We start from the raw sequence: 8,200 nt of genomic DNA, 5'->3' as shown, positions 1-8,200 counted from the left end.
CCTCCATCCTTCCCTCCCTCCTTCTCTCCCCAGGATTCAGAAGCCAAGTAATCTGAGGGACTTCCTGGTCCAACTTTCTCTTTTGGTGGGGGAACAAGCAAACTTTCCCCCCAGAGAGGGGATGGCATTTTCCCAAATTTACTTAAGTCCATGGCAGGGCTGGGGTTTGAATTTTGAGTCATTGACTCCGATTGCAGTGTTGTGGCCACATTCTGGTCTAGGCCCAAACCCTGGATGAACCCATGGCCTCCTCTGTTCCATAAAAGAAACTAAAGCAACTTTCTATGTAACATGACATGGGCTCAAGAGGGAACCTGGAGTTAAGCTAGAAGATGATTGGCCAGTCAGATGCCCCGGGGCCTGGGTTAGAGAGGAGGATGCTACAAAAGGAGACAAGGTTGTCCTTCCCTCCTTAACACCCCCAGGACCCTCACCTCGACACATCATAGAGATATGACTGAAGTAGAGGGAAGTCAGGCAAAGAATGGAGCTTCCCTTCCATAGGTAGCCTCTTCCATTCTGGGACAACTCTAATTGTTGGGGGATTTGTCCTGATGTCAAGTTTAAACTGACCTCTAGCTAAACCTTCCCCATTGCTTCTAGTTCTATCCGCTGAGGCCAAGCAGAAGGAAGTGGACATCCTTCAGACACCTGATCACAGCTCTTATGCCTTGTTTCTTCAGCTAGTCCTTAGTGGCCTGATCTCCAGGTCCTTCCCTCCCCTGGACACTCTCCAGCTCATCCGTGTTCTAAAATTGTGGTGCCCTCAACTTTCCAGGTGGAGCTGTAGCAGGGCTAAGGACGCAGGGATTCCTCCTGGTGCTCACTCGCAGACTTCTAGTGGGGAGGCAAAGGGCGGAGCAGAACAAATGGGATACCCACAGTAACCTCTGCTCTTTGAGGGTACAGAGCTAGCCATGCCAACCATTCAAGTCCATTTCAGTCAAGTAAGAGCCCTGCATGACAGGGGAAGATGACAAGGAGTTCCTCATCCCTTTCCATTAGAGGCTTTGTACCACCATTTTCCTCTCTCTCTCTCTCTCTCTCTCTCTCTCTCTCTCTCTCTCTCTCTCTCTCTCTCTCTCTCTTCTCTCTCTCTCTGTCTCTGTCTCTCTCTCTCTCTCTGTCTCTGTCTCTCTGTCTCTCTCTCTGTCTCTCTCTCTGTCTCTCTCTCTCTCTCTCTCTCTGCTGTTCCACTGTTCATTTAAATTCAGGGACCCAGCCACTAAGGGTCTTTTCCTCCTGAGTGTCCCCTGGAGGACCATCCCGTCCACCACCTTTTTATTAGGGCAACAAAAACTTAACAACTATAATGTTGAATGTGAATGGACTAAATTCTCCCATAAGAGAAAATGGTAGAATGGAATTTAAAAAAATAGAAGTCAACCATTTGAGGCAGCCAAGAAACACAGTTAAGGCTCAAAGATACGTGCAGAGCCGATATGAGGACCCAAGACAAGAGGCAAGGCTCTTGGCTTATCTAAGGCAAGGTCAAGGATATCGTGGGTGTAGAGAACTGACCCGCTTTCTCAGCATCTTTCCTTAGTCTTTCCTCTGCTTTCCCACTTTTCCTTGGCATTTCAGAGGACGACTCCATGGGCTCTGGGCCATGGCCCTGGAGCTAAGGCCAAACGCAGACTCAGTGGGTTGAGGAAACCTCCCTGTGGGGAAGCCCTGGCTTTGGGCTGGGATGGGGAAGAGAGGTCCATGCCCTTCGCTTTGTAGCCTGGGCTCTGGGCGGTTGTGTCTCTCCTTCTCCTCAGATTTCTCCAGGACTGGTGAGTGCGATGGCTTTGCCCAAAGCTGGGGTCTCGAGGAGGGAGCACGCCAGAAGCTCTTAGAAGGCTCATGACGACACGAGGCTGGTTGGGGGCCCTCCAGAGGCTGGCAGAGGTGGCTGCATCCCTAGTGCACCCTCACCCTCAGCTGGAGGTCAGGGATTCGTCGAGCAAATGCCCTGAAGAAGCGGGCTTGGAGCAATGTCTGCCGGCCTCTGAGTGAGTTTGGCCTCTTGTTTGAAGCCAGCCAGCAGGGAGGAGAGGCGGAGGGTCGGGTCCTCCGTGCTCCAACCCCAGCCCAGCACCTGGCTTGCCCTTCACTGGCCACTTGGGCTGAAAGCGGAGCCTTGTCTGAGGTCTGGAGGACTTTGGAAAGGAGCAGCCGGTGGCCCATTCATAGGAGGATGCAGACTGCCAGGGGCCTCTGCCTAGCCCCTGGGCCACATGCCCACCTCGGGCTTCCCTTCCGCCTCTGTGGAAGTCCCCCGAGGTCCTGTGGCAGGCTTTCCATCCGAGGAGCCTCCTGCCTTCCTCCAGCCCCTCCCCTGGGGGGAGCAGATGATCTGCTAGCACGGACCTCTGTGGGACCGCCTGGGCAAGGGGGGGGCTGGTCAGCTGGGAAAGCCTAGAAGAGGGCCACGAAGGAGATGCCGGCGTCCCCCCCCCCCCGGGCCTCGCCTTCCTGCTCTCGAGTGACAACAAGGATCTCTGCACGGCCTTCCCTTTCCCTCCTCTCCCTCCTCCAGAGGGCCAGGCTGAGGGGGCGACTCGGGGAGACTCTGCAAGCCTCCGGAGCTGCCCGGGAGGCTGGGCTGGGCTGAGCCGGGGTCACCTTTGTTCTTCAGGCAGCCTGGGACACCCAGTCTAAGGAAAGGCGTCCCCCGAAGGGGAGAAGGCGTCCCGGGGAGGCGGGGGCATGACAGGAGGGCCCAAACTCCGGGGAAGAAGGCTTGAGGCCCATCCCAGGCCCCCCCCCCCCCGATCCCAGCTTCGGCTCGATTGCAGGCAGAGGAGGAGGCTGGCCTGGGCACAGCAAGACCGTCCGTCCCTCCCCTCCATCGCTCCGCCGTGGCACCTCAGAGGAGTCTCACAGGCTGGGGCTTCTGCCCAGAGGAGCCTGGCAGCCTGCTGCCTCCCCGGGAAGGGCCGGCCGGCCGCTGGGCCCTGCTGCCTGCCTGCTTCCCTTTGCCAAAAATAAGTTTCCACGAGGCAGGAATGCTGCTGTGAGAAAGTAGGCCAGCCCTGCATGGAATGTGCACGGGGGAAGCAGGCTGGGGGTGCGGAGCCTGGCACGAGGGAGAATGGGCGGCCCTGCCCGCCTGCCCTTGGCAGCTTCGCTGCAGTACGGCTGCCACACGGTGCCCTCGCCTGTGCTGGCCCGGCTCCCCGGCGATCCCAGGGAAGCGGGGGGGGGGGCCTCCCGCAGGGGCCTTTCTGCAGGGCTCCCTTTTCCCTCCTCCTGCGGCCGTTCCCCAACAGGGTGCCCCTGCCCTGCCACCGGCCTGCGGCAACCCCCTGCCTCAGCTCCCTCCTCCCCACCCCAGCGAGCGGGCGGCACAAGTCTGACCACATCTCTCCCTACTCAAGAACCTTCCGTGGCTCCCAGGGTCCTCTCCTCGCCCTGCCCGATCCTGAGCCCAGCCACCTGCTCTCTCCCATGTCTGGCCGCACACCCCAACCGCCCTGGCAGGTATTCCATCTGGGTATCCCTTGGGCGCCTCAGACTCATCACATTTCAAATGGAAATCATGGCCTTCTCCCCCCCTTCGGAACTGCCCATCCCTCCAGTCTCCCGCATTTGTTCACAGCCCTGCCAGGCTCTTCCCGCGATTCGCACTCGCACCTGTGCTTCCTAGCTCCCGCCCTCTCCGGGATCCGGCCCTTCCCTCTTCCCCGCTCGGACGCCATCGTCTCCTTCCGTCAGTACCGATTCTAAGACAGCAGGAGGGGGTAAGTGACCCGCTCGGGGTCACCCGGCTGGGAAGCGCCCGAGGCTGGCTTCCTTTCCCTCTGAACTGCCGCACTGCGTGCTCAGCTGGTGCCCTGCTGCACCCTCTCCTCTCCATCCTCGTCCCCACAGCTCAGTGTCACCCCTCTCTAAACCTCACTGGCTCCCTCCTGCCTCAAGGATCAATGCAAACTCCTGGCGTGGCCTGGCCCGGCCTTCCTCTGTCGGCCATTTGACACGTGATCGCCCTTCGCACATTCCACGTCCAACCTCGCCCGCCTTTGTGCCCTTCTTCCTACCCAGGAGCATTCCATCTACTACCTCCACGCCTTTGCCACACTCCCGGAATGCGCTCGCTCGCTCCCTCTGCTTCTTGGGATTTCTAGTTTGCCTCCCGCCTCGGTCAGGTTGTACCTTCTCCGTGAAGCCTGCCGGGATGCCCAGATGCTAACTCTGTAGGCCTAGTGCAGCCTGGGTAAAGCGGCCAGAGAGGGGGGCTGAGAGGAGGCCAGCCGCCCCCCACCGGGGCTCTAGTTGGCTCCGAATCCCCTCTGCCACTTCCTTCCTAGGTGACCTTGGACAATTCACTTCCGTTCTGCGGAGCTCGGTTTCCCTGTCTGTGAAATGGTCGCGATCTCCCCAAGTCCCCGGGATCCCCAGGGATCCCTGATGCTGTGGACCCTGACATCAGCTCTTGGGCCCGGCCAAGAACCGGCACCCCAAAGGCTATCTGGAGGGGGTGTCGCCCCTCGGGCCCCGGAGAGCTCTCTCTGCCCCAGGCTTGGCGGGAGCCTCACGAAGCAGCCTTGCACGGGGCCGGGGACGCTGGCGGGGCCTGAAGAGGGCTGAAAGGAAGCGAAGCCGAGCTCCTGCGCCACCACCCAGTGTGGGGGTTCCCCGAGGCTGTCCTCCTCCTCTCTCTGCGGCCCCCTTCGCTGAGCTCCCAGAGGACGCCCCGATCTAGGACTCGGCCCTACATGGACCCTCGCCGGTGGGGATCCTCCCTGCCTTTCCGGCCTCGTCCCTTTTAACGGGCCTCCTTTCTGGCTCCAGGCCGGGGCCACGGTCGGGGCTGCCCCCCTGCCAGCCTGCCAAGCTCTTTCCTCCTCTCGGCCCGGCCTTCGAGGCTCCGCTCCAGCCCTGCCTCTGGAGAGGCTTTCCTTGGCCCTCCCCCCTCCTGGGGCACCGGAGGCTCCCGTCTGCCCTGCTCCCGCCCCAGGCTCCCTGCGCCCGCTCCGGCCATCCCGCTCCCTCCCGTCCCCTGCCGTCTCCAGGCTCCCTCCTGCCAGCCTGCCGCTACCGGCGTGCCCATTCCTTGGGGGCTCCACCTGCGGCCCCCCTTCAGCTTCCCGCCCCGCCATCGCCAGCCCCCTGAAGGGGCTTCCTCCAGACGCCCCGGCGGGGGCTCCGCTGATGTCTGCAGCCTTGGCCGAGCTCCTCCTCGGGCTTTGGGCCTCTCCCTCCCGCCCAGCCTCACCCTCTCTGCCGCCTTTCCCGGGTCCTCCCGGGCCCCTGCCCGGCCCCTGGGCCCTCCTCGCTCTAGCCGGCTCTGGCTCAGGATCTTCCGGCCTCTCTGCTCACCAGCTGCCTCTCGGACATGCCGAGCTGGTCCCCCGGGCAGCCTGGGAGTCACCCGGCACTCCTCAGCCACCGGCTCTCGGCTGCCCTCCAACCCCGAGCCGGTCCTCACACCGGGACGGCTGCTCTAGCTGGAGCTCGGCCTCCCTCGGGCCTCCCTCCACTCAGCCTCCAGAGCACGGTCTGGCCGCCTCCCCTCAGCACCCTCCAGGGGCTCCCCATGGCTTCCAGGAGGAAGGGTGGCATTCGGAGCCCTTCAGAGCCCAGCCCCGGCTCTCCGGGTCACGGGCATCCGTCTCCTGGCTGTTCCACCAAAAGACCCTCCATTGCCGGGCTCTGGCTTTCTCTTGGACTGCTTCAGGCACTTCCTCCAAGCCCCAGCTTAAATCTCACCTCCTCCAGGAAGCCTTCTCTGAGCTCGCTTAATTCTAGGGCCTTCCCTCTGCCCTCTATTTCTTCTTTTTCCTCCAGAGCTGGCTCTTTTCAGGTGGGCAGCTGGTAGCACAGAGGATAGAGTCAGGAGGACCCGGGTTCAAGTTTGCCCTTAGATACTTCCCAGCTGTGTGGCCCAGGAGAGTCACTTTACCCTGTTGACCTCAGTTTCCTCATCTGTAAAGTGAGCTGGAGAAAACTGGCAAGCCACGCCGGCGTCTCCCTGCGGGCATCCCTGGTGCTCGGCTGGCTCAGCCCCCGGTAGGTGGTGCTGTTCACCGCCCGCTTGTTGAGCGGCTGCCCGCTGCGGCACCCTCCTCCTACCTGCCCTCCCTTTGTGGGGCGCCTTCGGCCTCTCCCTCTGCCCACTCGGCGCCCCCCAGCTCAGACCTTCTTCTCTCCTCCTGGACGTGCCCGCAGCGGGCGAGGCTCTTCCCAACAACGCCACCCTTGGGGGCTCCCTCCTGTCTCTGGTATAAACTCCTCAGCCTGGCAGGAGCAGCTCTTCAAGTCAAGCCGTGGGTCAGCAAGAAGTTCTTGGGTGCCCACTCTGTGCTCACCAGCGAGCCGGTATTAGGCGCCTTCTGTATGCGTGGCCATCAGTTTTGGCCAGCCTCGACGGCTTTCTCTCGCTTCCATTCTGGCCGGCCGGACCCGCCAGCCATCCCCAAAGCCAGGCTCTGGCCCTGCCGGCTCCTCTGGCTGCCCCTCCTCACACCCTGCGGGTTTCCTGTCCGGGCAAACATGCAGAGCCTTGAGGGAAGGCCCGTTTGTCCCTTTGGGCCCCCGCCCGGCACGGTGCCAGGCATCCAGTAGGCATTGTGGCTGCGGCAGGGTTTAGGGGCAGTGGGGGGAGGCCGGGGGCCGGAGTCTAGCCTGTGCCTGGGCTGCGTGTGGGCACGGGGAGGCTCGTGCTCGGTGCTTGGCACCCAGCAGGCGCCCGGTCATGCTCGCTGACTCGGGCTGTTCCTGGGACTTGCGGGCTCCTGCTCTGGGCGTTTCCCAAGGGAGCACGGCTCCGAGAGGCCAGCAGGCCTGGGCAGGACCCAGGCGTCCATCCCGCTCCTTCTCTCCTTCCCGGGGGCCCTACGTGACCCTGACGCTTGCGCTTGGCGGGTCTTGGCTTCCTCCACTGTCCGGTGTCCTCCCGGGGCCTGGAGCCAGGAAGATGGGAGTTCCAGGCCTGCCTCAGACACTCCTAGCAATGGGCCTTGGTAAGCCTTAGTTTCCTCATCTGTCAAATGGAGATAATAATAGCATCAACCCCGCAGGACGGTCACGAGATCAGATGAGTAACTGGGCGGGACGTGCCTTGCAGCCCGAATGACCTCTGCAGACATTCCCTTTTACTAGCATCCTGTTGAGACTTTAAGCGTTGCCACCTGGGCACTCTGCTTTGCCCCATTTTACAGATGGGGAAACGGAGGCAGGCAGAGGATAAATGACTTGCCCAGAGTCTGAGGCTGAATTTGAACTCAGATCTTCCCGATTTTCTCTTCCTGCTCTGTCCCCCCCACCCCCCCACTGTCGTTGATCCTGGACGTCTCTGGCTCTCTCTGAGCCCATTTCCGAATGTGTGACGTGAAAGACAGAGCAGACGCCCCCTGAAGTCCCTGCCAGTTCTAAGTTCGGGGATCCCAGGAGTCCCCTTTGCAGGGAGCAGGGCAGCCCTAGAGGTGAAGGGAGGGGGCGAGCCGGGCTGGGGCCGAGCGTAGCCTCCCTTCTCTGCGTGTCCGGGGGTCCCCTCGGGGTCTCTGCCAGGGCGGCTGAGCCCCGCCGGCTGCTGTTTTTCCTCTTGGGTTAAGGGGGACCCTGAGCAGGCCCAGACCCCCAGATCCCCGGCCTCCAAGGCCCGGCCCTGCTCTGGGAGGGCCAGAAAGTGGGTTGGCGGAGAGGAGGAGACCAGGCAGAAGCGCCGCTCAAGGACGCAGCTGACCCAAATCCCAGCTCTCAGGCTCCGAATTCCCCAGGCAGGATGGTGCAGAGAGAAGCTTTTCAGCAGCCTCCCTCCTTCCCCTGTTGGCTGGCTCGGGGGATGCTGCATTGCAGGCCTGAGATTTCTGATTATCATGCAGTTTCCTCTTTGGAGGGTGCCAATCCCCAAATCCAGTGGGTGCCAGGAATGCCAGGGCCTGGCAGGGCAAGGGGGAGGAAGGAAACAGGAGCTGGGGGCAGCCCTGCAGAGCTCGGGCACACTGATGTTGACGTTGCTACGGCTCGGCAACTTCTCTGGGCACCCCTTGAAAGAAGAGATTGGCAGGTGCCCTCAGAGGGCCTCGGGGGCAGGTTGGCAGGGCTGGGAGGTGACTCTATCTACAAAAGAGAAAATATTTGCCAAGCACTTAGCACAATGTCTGTTCCCTCTTTGTTCCTTCTGTTCCGTTTGGACTTGGCTCCAGAGGGCCGCAAAGGCCCTTTGGTCCTCATGAGGCTGGAGGGGGCCAGGGAGCAGGAGGGAGAAGGT

The sequence above is a fragment of the Gracilinanus agilis genome, chromosome 6 (assembly GCF_016433145.1).
Source record: "Gracilinanus agilis isolate LMUSP501 chromosome 6, AgileGrace, whole genome shotgun sequence".
Taxonomy (NCBI): domain Eukaryota; kingdom Metazoa; phylum Chordata; class Mammalia; order Didelphimorphia; family Didelphidae; genus Gracilinanus; species Gracilinanus agilis.
The sequence above is the reverse complement of the archived record's forward strand: the minus strand, read 5'-3'. Positions refer to the sequence as shown.